Raw genomic sequence first — 13591 nt, 5'->3', positions numbered from 1 at the left:
TATATGAAACAAATACTAACAGACATAAAGGGAGAAATTTACAGGAATACAACAATATTAGGAGACCTTAATACCCCACTGACATTAATGGACAGATCATCCAGACAGAAAATCAATAAGGCAACAGAGGTCCTAAATGACACAATACAACAGTTGGACTTAATTGATATCTACAGGACACTATATATTTAAAAAAATACACATTTTTTTCAAGTGCACATGGAACATTCTCTAGGATAGACCACAAAGTAGGATAAAAAATAAGCCTCAACAAATTTAAGAGGATAGAAATTATTTCAAGCATCTTTTCTGACCACAGCACTATGATTATAGGCCAATATCTCTGATGAATATGGATGCAAACAAAACTCAACAGAATATTAGCAAACCAATCCAACAGTATATAGAAAGGATCATACACCATGATCAAGTTGAATTCATTCCAGAGTCACCAGGATGATTCAATATATGCAAATCAATGTGATATGCCACATCAACAAAATACACAGACCACATTATCTCAACAGAGGCAGAAAAAGCATTTGATAAAACTCAACATCCATTCATGATAAAAACTCTTATCAAAGTGGGTATAGAGGGAACATATCTCAACATAATAAAAGCCATTAGTGACAAACCCACAGCCAACAATAATACTCAACAGTGAAAAGCTGAAAGCCTTCCCACTAAATTCTGGAACAAGACAAGGATGCCCACACTCACCACTTTTATTCAACATGCTATCCAAAGTCCTAGCCACAGCAATCAGATAAGAAAAAGAAATAAAACATATCCAGATTGGAAGGGAAGAGGTAAAATTGTCATTATATGCAGATGGCATGATATACTCTATATAGAAAACCCTAAAGACTCTACACAAAAACTATTAGACCTAATAAATGAATTCAGCAAGGTAGCAGGATACAAGATTAATATATAGAAATCTGTTGCATTTCTTTTTTCTTAAACATTTATTTGTTTATTTATTTGGCTGCATCGGGTCTTCTCTGTGGCACGAGGGAACGTCACGCAGGATCTTCATCGCGGCACTCGTTGCGGCACACAGGCTCTTTGCTGTGGCGCACGGGCTTCTCTCCAGGTGTGGTGGCAGGTTTTCTCTTCTCTAGTTGTGGCGCGGGCTCCAGAGCATATAGGCCCTGTAGTTTGTGGCACGTGAGCTCAGTAGTTGTGGCACATGGGCTTAGTTGCCCTGTGGCATATGGGATATTAGTTCCCTGACCAGGGATCAAATCCACATCCCCTGCATTGGAAGGCAGATTATTTTTTTTAATTAATTAATTTATTTTATATTTTGGCTGCACCGTTAGTTGTGGCATGAGGGATCTTCGTTGTGGCATGCAGGATCTTTCGTTGCAGTGCGTGGGCTCTTCATTGCGACATGCGGGCTTCTCTCTAGTTGTGGCATGTGGTCTTCTCTCTAGTTGTGGCACACGGGCTCCAGGGCACATGGGCTCTGTAGTTTGCAGCATGTGGGCCCTCTAGTTGAGGCACGTGAGCCCAGTAGTTGTGGCCTGCGGGCTTAGTTGCCCCACAGCATGTGGGATCTTAGTTCCCTGACTAGAGATCAAACCCGCATCCCCTGCATTGGAAGGCGGATTCTTTACCACTGGACCACCAGGGAAGTCCCAGTTGCATTTCTTTACACTAAAAATGAAATATGAGAAACTTAAAAAAAAAATCCCATTTAAAATCCCATAAAAAAAAAAGTACCCAGGAATAAACCTAACCAAGGAGGTGAAAGATCTATATGCTGAGAACTATAAAACATTGATAAAGGAAATTGAAGATGATTCAAAGAAATGGAATGTTATCCCATGCTCTTGGATTGGAAGAATTAATATTGTTAAAATGGCCTTACTACCCAAAGCAATCTACAGATTTAATGTGATCCCTATCAAATCACCCATGACATTTTTCAAAGAACTAGAACAAATAATCCTAAAATTTGTACAGAACCACAAAAGACCCAAAACTGCCAGAGCAATCCTGAGGAAGAAGAACAAAGCTGGAGACATAACCCTCCCAGATTTCAGACAATACTACAAAGCTACAGTAATCAAAATAGCATGGTATTGGCATAAAAACAGACATACAGATCAATGGAACAGAATAGAGAGCCCAGAAATAAACTCACACACCTACAGTCAATTAATCTTCGACAAAGGAGGAAAAACTATACAATGGAGAAAAGACAGTCTCTTCGGCAAATGGTGTTGGGAAAGCTGACAGCCTCACGTAAATCAATGAAGTTAGAAGACTCCCTCACACCATACACAAACTGAAAATGGTTTGACCTAAATATAATATGTGATACCATAAAAGTCCTAGAAGAGAACATAGCAAAACGTTCTGACATAAATCGTAGCAATATTTCTTAGATCAGTTTCCCAAGGCAAAATAAATAAAAGCAAAAATAAACAAATGGAACCTAATCAAACTTAAAAGATTTTGCACAGCAAAGGAAGCCATAAACAAAATGAAAAAACCTATGGACTGGGAGAAAAAATTTGCAAACAATGCAACCCACAGGGGGAGAACAAATTTGCAAACCATGCAACCGACAGGCGGTTAATTTCCAAAATATACAAACAGCTCATACAACTCTATATCAAAGAAACAACCCAGTCAAAAAATGGGTAGTAGACCTACATAGACATTTCTGCAAAGAAGACATACAGATGGCCAACAGGCACATGAAAAGATGCTCAACATTGCTAATTATTAGAGAAATGCAAATTAAAACTACAATGAGGTACCAGCTCATACCAGTCAGAATGGCCATCATCAAAAAGTCTACAAATAATAAATGCTGGAGAGGGTGTGGAGAAAAGGGAACCCTCCTACACTGCTGGTGAGAATGTAAATTGGTGCAGCCACTGTGGAAAACAGTATGGAGGTTCCTTAAAAAAGTAAAAATAGAGTTTCCGTATGATCCAGCAATCCCACTCTGGGCATATATCCAGAAAAGATGAAAACTAATTCGAACTGATACATGCACCTCAATGTTCATAGCAGCATTATTTACAATAGCCAAGACATGGAAACAACCCAAGTATCCATCAACACACAATTGGCTTAAGAAGAGGTATATTGGAATAATACCTTGCCATTTGGAGCAACATGGATGGACGTAGAAATTATCATACTAAGTGAAGTAAGTCAGACAAAGAGAGACAAATATTATATCACTTATATGTGGAATCTAAAAAATATCAAATGAATTTATTTACAAAACAGAAACAGACTCACAGACATAGAAAACAAGCTTATGGTTACCAAGGGGAAAGGTGGAGGAGGGAAAATTAGGAGTATGGGATTAACAGATACACACTACTATACATAAAATAGATAAGCAATAAGGATTTACTGTGTAGCACAGAGAATTATATTTAATATCTGTAATAACCTATAATGGAAAAGAATCTGAAAAATATGTATACATAAATATAACTGAATCACTTTTCTGCACACCTGAAACTAATACAATATTGTAAATCAACTATACTTCAATTTAAAAAAAAGACGTATTTCCTGAGCATTTACTGTACTTCAGACACCATGCTGAGAGTTTGATACACCATGATTTGTCATTTTATGTGCTTAGCCATCCTACCATGTAGGTACTATTCTATCCCCATTTTACAGTTGAGAAAACTGAGGCACAAAGTTTAAGTAACTTGCCCAAGGTCACAAAGCTTATAAGCTGTGAGATGGGATTTGCTATAAAGTGAGGATCAAATGACCCAATAGAGGGACAGTCCAGCATGGTGCCCAAGCCACAGGATATGTTCATGGTTTTACATAATCCTGTGTTTGAGATGCTCCCCTAGCCAGTGGTTCTCAACGGGGGCAGTTAGCTCCCCAGAGGACAACTGGCATGATCTGGAGATGTTTGACTGTCATGATAGGGGCAGGGGAGTCGCCTACTCCTGGCACTCAGTGGGCAGAGGCCAGGGATGTGGGTCAACCTCCCACAGTGCACAGGACGGCCGGCACCAACACGAACAATCTGGCCCAAAGCATCAGCAGTGCCGAGGGGGAGGAACCCTGTTCTGGGCCGGCTGTTCTCACACTTTGATGGGCATCAGAATCACCTGAGTCTGAGCTTATTAAAACCCATGCTGCTCTCACCGCCCGAGTTTCCGATTCAGTCGGTCTGGGGTGGGCGCTGGGAATTTGAGTTCTTACCAAGGCAGCGTTGCTGCTGCAGGCCCAAGGCCCACACGTTGCACACCGCTGGCCTAGATCAAGCGGGTACCAGCAGCTATTTTACTTATTTTTAATAGAAGTTTAGTTTGCAATTCCCTGAGGACATAGGATGTGGAGCATCTTTTCATATGCCCACTGGACAGCTGTACATCTTTTTTGTGAGGTGTCTGTTCAGGTCTTTTGCCCATTTTTTAATCGAGTTGTTTGCTTTCTTATTGTGGAGTTTTGAGGCTTCTTTGTATAGGAGACTACATTTGAATTCTCTTAAAATGTTAATGAGGTGGATGGGTGGGGTGGGGAGAAGGTGAAGCTGGAGGGGCAGGCAAGAGAAAGAAGTCAGGCGCCGGGAAGAAACTGCAGCCCGGATACAAGACCAGATGCTGGTGCCAGGAGGCCCTTCCTCCCTAAAACCGAAGCTGGCCACCCCCTGCTTCACCCCTACCACTGCTGAAATAGGCATGGACCGGCCTCATCACCACCCTGCCAGGCGACTCCATTCTCTCCACTTACAGATGAGGAAGCAGGTGTGATGAGGCCCCGCCCTAGCCTTTGCAGTCACCTGTGGAGCGTTAGCCATCCCCATGTCCAAGGCTGCACCCAGGCTAATTAAACTGAAATCTCTGGGCGGGGGCCAGGCATCAGAATTTTAAAATACAACAAAAAACCCAACACTCCGGTGTTTCTAATGTGTGTCCAGCATGAACCACCGGTTTCCCCGTCATGCCTGGATGGCTCCTCCCTGCTCCCTCACCTCCCGGCTTTGTTCTCATAGACCAATCAGGTTGAGGGCGCTGGAGGAGGCCTCCTTTGAAGGCTTAGCACCCCCCCAGTCCCCACCTGCAGCCCTCAGGCTTAAAGCAGCTCCTCCCTGCAGCCCAGGGCTCCGGAGGCTGCCAAGCCTGGGAATGAAGAGGGAAGAGGCTGGGTCCGGCCTGGGCCTGGAGCCAAGAGCGCACATAGGCTCCAAGACAGAATCCTGAGATCAAGGCCAGGAGAGAGAGTGCAGGGAGGCTGTTGACCAGCTTGCTAGCCCAGAACCAGGGAGGGGGGAGGGCTGCCGAGGGGCAGAGTCTCCTCTAGTCTCTGCAGAGCGCTGAAAGGCATTCCCAACTCCAGTTCCTTCTCCTGGTCACCAAGGACCCTCTTAGCCGGGGCTGGGCCTGGCAGATATGCCTCCCCCATGTCCTGGCACCGCAGCTGCAGCCCCTCCCTTTAGCTGACTCAAAGTCCCCTGAAACCCCATGTGTTCCTCCTGCCATGTCTGGGGGAATGAGCCCAGGGCAGGGGTGAGGTCTCAAGAAAAAAGGCCCACCCACACTCCCTGCATTGGGAGCACAGAGTCTTAACCACTGGACTGCCAGGGGAGTCCCGGTGGCCCATGGGGGTCACGCTGGTTCCTCCAGCATCTTATCCTAGTAACCTTTAAAGTGGTCACAACATTTCCTTAATTGGGGGGTCTTTTCAGGACGGTGCTAGGGAGAGGTTCCCCCGTTCCCCATGGCCTCTCCTTGTGCAGCCCTGCCCCCAGCTCAGAAGGGAAGACAGGTGTGGATGTCCCTGTTCCAGCTCTTTTTTTTTTTTTTTTTTTTTTTCCTGTTCCAGCTCTTAAAAGAGCTGAGTCAGGCCCAGGCTGGCATCCGGGCACCCAACCTGCTGCCGTGGGGCTTACCTTATTTTGCCCTTTTTTTTCTCCTGTGTGAAACGAGGAAAATGCTCCCAGCACACAAGGGGGTTAAAGATGAACCAAGGTCAGGCAGGTACAAGCCGGGTTGCGATGTGTGGGATGAGGCGGGCGTTGAGTAAGTGGGCTGTGAAGGCTCAGGGTCGCCTCCAGGTGCTTCCAGGTAAGAGGGGCTGACCGCCCCTTCCGGGCAGGTGAGACCAGTAAGGCTCGCGGGAAATGCTGCTCCCAGCCTGCTGCTGCACCAGATATTCTGAACCCCCAACCTGGAGGGCCTTCCTCTAGCCACAGCTGCTGGGGGTGGGGGATGGCTGTCCTTGGGTAGAACGAGATGCAAGGTGTCGTGATTGAATTGAGCACCGCTTCCCATCCGCCCCCGCAAAGCTGTGTTGAAGTCCTAACCCCAGTGCCTGTGAATGTGACTTATTTGGAAAGAGTCTTCATAGGCGTAGTTAAGACGAGGTCATACTGGATTAGGATGGGCCCTGAGTCCTTTATCACAGAGGGAAATTTGGACACATACATACACAGGGGAGAAGGCGATTTGGAGACGGAGCAGAGATTAGAGCGATGTAGCTACAAACCAAGGAATGCCAAGGACTGCCTGCAACACCAGAAGCTGGAAGAGGCAAGGGAAGATTCTTCCCTCGAGGATTCAGAGCGAAGGCAGCCCTGCCAACACCTTGATCTCAGACTTCTAACCTCCAGAACTATGAGAGAATACATTTCTGTTGTTAAAGCCATGCAGTTTGTGATAACTGATTACAGCAGCCATAGGAAACGAATACAGATGGGGTCAGATTTCTGCTGCTTTTAAAGATAATAGCAGGAGAGAGGTAACCAGACTGAGTGCCCTCAGTCATGAGCCCAATGGCCCCCCGGCCAGGCTGTGGGCCCCAGCACACAGCCCAGTCCATCTTTTCTCATAAAAGCGTGGTGCTGGCTCAATAAAAGCTCCCAAAGGGAAAACAACGCTTGTGCCCAGGGATCTAGGCAGGCTGTGGATCATGCCCATTCTCCTCCCCGCCGAAACCCCCAAATACGGGCTCTCAGGGCACCTGGGAGCAGCATCCGGGCACCTCCAGCAGGAGGGGGGCGGTCCCTCCAGCCTGACTTCCCAGGTTGGCTCCGCTCAATCAGCCTTAGATCATCTCCCCCTGACTCTGCTAAATATAGCCCAGCCTCGACTTCTGCATATATTTGAATACTGGGCTCCAGAGACGCGTGATTCTGGAGAAACGGTGCAGCTGAGTCCCCTGAGTTGGGTGTGAAACGAACGGAATAGAGACCCTTTGTTCTTCCAATTCAACTCTCAGTTACCTCCTCTGTCCCTGGCTTCCCAGGCTTGACCATCGGCCACCTCTTCCTATCAAGACCCTTTCGGCGGCGTCTTCTCCAGCGGGGATCCCCAGGGCTTGGGTGGGGTTGGGCATTTGGCTTTTGGAGTTTCAGGCTGGGGGCTAGGTCATGTGAGGGTGCCTTGGACCCACGTGAGATATCCCTCGGCGCTTGATACCCTTTCCCTAGCCCCGCCTCGGTTCCCCAGAACCCCTCTCTGTCCACCCCATTCTGGGGTCCTAAGAAGGTGGGGATGGAGGGGTGGGTGGAGATTGTGAATTCCCAGCCTTGTCTAAAGCTGGCATCCTCATTTCCCGTCACTCATTCATCCAGCAAACACTGGCCCAGCACAAGTGCTTGTTGCAGCGTTTGGCCCAGAAGATACAAAGTCTCCCACCTAGTGCCCGTGTTTTGGGCACCAGCATCCAGGACCTGGGGTAATGGGACTCACCGGGCTTCCTGAATCTGATGACGCTTGGTTTTCATCCGTTCTGGAAAGTGCTCAGCCAGCATCTCCTCGTATTTCGCCTCTTCCACAAAAAAAGAGCAGCCTCCTCATCTCCCTGCACTGGGACAGGTATTTTCTGCTCTACCCTTTCACTGAAGCTGTGGTCCTTAAGAGGTTGCTTTTCCCCACCTCAATCTCCAGGCCCCGTCTCCCGCCTCCTGCCTCCAGGGAGAGGTTGACATCCAAGCCCCTTGGTGCAGGGTTTGGAAACGCCTCTCAGCCTCATAGGCTTAAAGGCCAGGCTCATACACTGAACACCTGGTAGTTTTCATCTCCAGCTTCATTTGGGCCACACCTACCCCGCGGAGGGGGCGGGTTCCCTCCTCCAGCAGCTCAGCTTTGCCTTCACCTGGACGTCGCTCTTTGTGGTGATTTGTTTTCTGGTGTTTGGTAAAGAAAACTTTCCAGATACCTAGGCTGAAATAGGACTAAGTTGGTAACCTTCCTAAGGGCGTTTACATTTAAAGAATGGCTTTTCTCATGAGACAGACGAAGAACTTGGCCCTTGGAATCAGACAGCCCTAGGCTCAAACCCCATTGACCTTCATCACTATGGCAACCTGGGCAGCCTGCTTCTCTGAGTTTTAGGCTCATCATCTAGTTAACTGGGGACAATACATGTTGGTATTAGTTTCCTATGGTTGCTGTCACAGATGACCACAAACTTAGTGGCATAAAACAATACAAATGTATTAGTTTACAGTTCTGGAGGTCAAAGTCCGAGATGGGTCTCATAGCTAAAATCAAGGTGTCAGCAAAGCTGTGTTCCTTCTAGAGGCTCTGGGGAAGAATCTGTGTCCTTGCCTTTTCCTCCTTCTAGAGGCTGCCCACATTCCTTGCTTTGTGGCCCCATGACACGGCTGGCCAGGTCTGTTACATCTCATCACTTGGACACTGACCCTCCTGCCCGCTCTTGTGATTCCGCAGTGCCCTTGTGGATTATCCAGGACAATCTCGCTATTTCAGTCGGCTGATTAACAACCTTAATTCCATCTGCAACCTTAATTCTCCCCTGTTTTCTCCCTTGCCATGTGTATTAGTCAGGGTTCTCCAGAGAAACGGATGTGTATGTATGTGTATATACAGGATATGTACATATATAGGAAGAGATTTATTTTAAGAAATTGGCTCATGTGATTATGGAGCTGGGATAGTACAAAATCTGAAGAGTGGACCATCTGGCTGGAGACCCAGGGAAAAGCTGATGCTGCAATTCAGGTCTGAAGGCAGAATTTTCTCTTAGGGGAGCTCAGTCTTTTGTTCCATTCAGGCCTTCAACTGATTGGATAAGGCCTACCCACATTAGGGAGGGCAATCTGCTTTACTCAAAGTCCACCTATTTAAATGGTAAGCTCATCCAAAAATAACGTTTGACTGCTTCTGGGCACTGTGGCCCAGTGAAGTTGACACATAAAACTAATCAACACATGATGTAACATAACATATTCATAGGTTCTGGGGATTAGAACATGGACATCTTTGTGTAGGTGGGGGCATTATTCTGGTGACCACCACTACCCCTGTATTACGGTTCTCCAGAGAAACAGAACCAACAGGAGATTATCTATCTATCTATCTATCTATCTATATGTAAAATGGAGGCTGGCAACTCTCACCATCTTCCTCTGGCAAGCTGGAGACCCAGGGGGGCTAATAGTGTAATTCTAGTCTGAGTCCAAAGCCTAAGAATCTGGTGAGCCAATAGAGTATGTTCCGGTCCAAAAATCAGAAGCTCAAGACCCAGAAGAACCAGTGTTTCAGTTTGAGTCCAAAGGCAGGAAAAAAAATCAATTTCCCAGCTCAAGACAGTCAGGCCTTACTCAGGGAAGCATCAGTCTTTTTGTCCTATTCTGGTCCTCAACTGATTAGACAAGGCCCCTCCACACTGGGGAGGGCAATCTGTTTTATTCAGTCTACTCACTCAAAAGTTAATGTCATCCAAAACACCCTCAAAGACACACCCAGGTTAATGTTTGACCAAATATCTGGGTACACATGGCCTAGTCAAGCTGACACATGAAATTAACTAACGATGACACCTTCTTGCAGGGAAGCTTTGAATACCATCACACACACTGTGGTGCTGGGGATGGCTCTCACTAACGTGCAGAAATGGTTGTTAAATTTTCAGGAATTTTACAAGCCAACTGTTAACTTGTTGGTATCTTGAAACTGGCCATGGTGGGAGTGTTTACATCTTGGAAATTGGCATGTGCTACAGATCAGGGCTTTGAAGGTCTTGTTTGCATTTTGTTTTCAGAAAGTAGGTTTATCCCATGTGTAAGGCACCTCCGTCATTGTTCAGTAAGTGGTGATTCTCTTCTCTTTCCTGCTCTGCTGAAGACAAAAGTCCTCACTACCCCATGGAGGGGATCTCCAGAGGTGAGGTCTCTCCCGGGTGGAAGGGGTGTTTTTGCCAGTACAGCCCTCTCCCTCTCCCCTGCCTTCTTTCCTCCCAAAGTTTGGAGTTCCCAGCTCTGGCTCTGGCCCCACTTAGGCTGCTCCCTTGCCCACCCTCGGCCCAGGCGAGCCTGATGGAGCCAACAGGGCAGCTGCTCAGAGCCCCACTCATCCGAGGGTTTGACAGCTGACATGTGGCTGTGGACTGAGCAGGGTCCTGCCTCCCCGTTGCCACTGCTCAATAATGAATAATAATTAATGAAGAAACTGTTTATTGAGAGCCGTTTACCATAAAAGCCTCAGGGTACGTTGCAGTCAAACATAATTAAAAGTGGCATCTTTTAAACTTTGATTTGCAACGGAAAGCTTGGCTCTGTTGCCCAGCATGAGTGCCGCCACACCTCTCTGTGATCCCAACTTTTGCAGATGGGGCCTGAGAAGGCGGGAGTGAGGGGCCTGGTCATGGGGATAAAGGTGCAACCAGAAAGCATGGGAAGGGCCCTGGGGAGTGGGTCCCCAAAGATCAGGGTGTGCCCTCAAGTCTATGAGGGCTGGTGCAGCTGTGGCCACCAGTGGGGAGGGAAGCAGATGGCCTAGAAGCAGGTGGCCACCCTCCATGAAAGGGCAAGACACAGCCTGTGTGCCAAGCTTGGACCACATGGCCTCTGTGCCAGCTGAGTCCAAAGTTAAGACTTTCTCTTTTTAGACCCAACACCCTGTGCTCCTTCCTAGACAGCAACTGTGATTCACTCATTCAGTCAGCAAGAGTTTATTGAGAACCTACTATGTGTTAAGTACTGTTCAGGAGATCTGTGCACAAAAGACGCCTGTTATCATTGAGCATATATTGCAGCTGGTGGAAGATAGACAATAAACAAAAATGAGAAAATTACAGCAAGAAGGAGAGGGAGTATGGAAGGTGGGAAGGTGGCTATTGGTTTATAAGAAGACACTTGCTGAGATGGCATTTGGCCAGGAAGCTGGAGGAAGTGAGTCAAAAGGAAGAGCATCCCAGGCAGAGGGAACAGCCTGTGCAAAGGCCCTGAGGCAGGTGCAAGGTGGAAAAAAGAGGCAAGTGTGGGTGGAGCAAAGACAGGGATGGGGAGAGTGGTGATCAGACTCCGCGCTCTTTACAGAGAGTCCTAAACTCCAGTTCCATGCCTGGCCCTGGGCTAGACCCTCAAGGTACTGTGGTTGAACCCCCAAACGGAGAGGCATTTAGATGGCAGTGAAAAATATAGCAATAGAACCCTAACCTGCCAGGGCTTGTGATGATCAGCCGGGTGGGGGACCCCACCCTAAGAGCCCGGGCATCCCAGCCTTGAACAAGGACGGGTGGAGCCTGGGAGGTAGCTTCCCCTGGGGATTGCCTCCCACTCAGCTTTCCATCTCGCTCCAGCTGGGTCCTTTCCTGGCTTCCCTGGCCGCATCAGCCTTATTCTTTTCCTGTTGAGAACCCCTTGGGAAAACCTCCTCCAGGAGGCCGTGAGTCACTGCTGACTCTGGATGATGATTGTGTCCTTCCCCTTCTCCTGGGGAAAGAACGGAATGAACAGGACGCATCAGGGTGCCAGGGCCCCTCCCAGAGATCAGCGGTCACATGAACGTGGACCATCTGCGGTTGCCCTGCTCGCTTGCTCTTTACGTTTCTCTAAAATCAGAGATGCTTATCCCTTTGTATCTCAAGTAAGGCTAATGGGAACTGCACTGAGGTGACACCAAGGACCCCCGATTCCTGCCAGGAGTGGGAGAAGAGTAAAAGGTATTAGAAGGGTGTCCCTGCCTGCTAGAGTGGTCACCTGGCTGTCCCCAAAGGGGGCCATGCTGAGGGCTGCAGACCAAAGCTCTCTGCTCCCCCCTCATCAGTAAGCACACTCCAGGCCCAGGATGGTGCCAATGCTTTAAAAATCCTGCCTCTAGGAGAAGGCTGGAAGCAGGTCACATCTAGAACGTGAGGTGGGCTGGCATCGGATAGGGCAGAAAGGAAAAGCAGAAATTTTTAGCCAGTTTCTCAGCCCCTTGGTGTCCTGCAATTTCCATTTCATTTTTTTAAAAATATTTATTTATTTATTTATTCGGCTGCACCGAATAAATTAGTTGCGGCACACAGGGTCTTCGTTGCCGCGTATGGGATTTTTAGTTGCGGCATATGGAATCTAGTTCCCTGACCAGGGATTGAACCCAGGCCCCCTGCATTGGAGTGTGGAGTCTTAGTCACTGGACCACCAGGGGAGTCTCTCCATTTCATTTTGATAAGAGAAACAAAATTGGTTTTAGCTCAGAAAGTAAGGAGAATCATCCCTAATTTTGGAAGCTTCTATACAGCTGGCTTGATGCTTGACCTTTGGAGTCCTTGTTTCCATCCATCCATCCATTAATTAAAAAGCAATGTCCAGGGCTTCCCTGGTGGCGCAGTGGTTCGGAATCCGCCTGCCAGTGCAGGGGACGTGGGTCCGTGCCCCGGTCCGGGAAGATGCCACATGCCGTGGAGCGGCTGGGCCCATGGGCCACGTCTGCTGAGCCTGCGCATCCGGAGCCTGTGCTCCGCAGCGGGAGAGGCTGCGACGGTGAGAGGCCCGCGTTAAAAAAAAAAAAAAAGCAATGTCCAGGTGCGCTGTCTGAGCCAAGCACTGTGTTTTAAGCTCTCCAGACATAGATTTGTTCCATCCATCCCTGGAGAAGGCGGGCTCACTCAAATGCTTCAGACTGCAGTGGAATTATAATTATAAAAAGCACACACACTGCAATTCAGGTTTAGGTTGAAAGTACTAATTTTCTGGTTTCAATTATTCAACAGAAATTAATGAAAATGCAAAAGGAATCTCAAAGGAGCCGCTCTCACCAGCTGTGGTGGGTGTGGGCGAGGAAAGTTGCATGCAGGGGAGTCTAGGAAAGTCGGGTGAACCCAAAGGCCAAGGACTGCAGCGTCTATCCCCAACCCCATCGGCCTAGGAGCTTCCCGAGGGTGGGGAGCCTCCTGCACCGACCCAAGACTTGGAGTTCGCACCTTCATTTGGGGGCGGGCACGGGGGATGTGTTGGCGCCATCTGTGCCAGATTCTGGGGAGACAAATAAGACAGCCCTGCCCTCAGGGACCTCATAGCCCAACAGGAAGACGGACTGGTGACTTCCCCATCCCACCACTGTGGGATCAGAGCCGCAGCCACGGTGTTATGGCAACACCGGGGGCAGGGGGGCGGGTGTGTGTGTGTGCGGCTCAGCCGGCAAGGGATGGCTGGGAGGTGGGGAAAGGAAAGGCTTCCCGGAGGCGGAGGCGGTAACTCCTGGCAGAATTCCCGAACTCAGAAAACCCCGCTTTGAACAAAGGCACCATTCTGGGCTCCTGCTGACAGCTTGAGGCAGGATAGTTTCCCATGTGGCATGTCTAATGTGTCCTTCCTGTAAAAGAATCCCACTTCAGAGAGCTCTTTTTT

Source organism: Mesoplodon mirus (assembly GCF_964341445.2).
Source record: "Mesoplodon mirus genome assembly, chromosome: 18".
In the NCBI taxonomy this organism is placed as follows: Eukaryota; Metazoa; Chordata; class Mammalia; order Artiodactyla; family Ziphiidae; genus Mesoplodon; species Mesoplodon mirus.
This window is presented reverse-complemented; position numbering follows the sequence as displayed.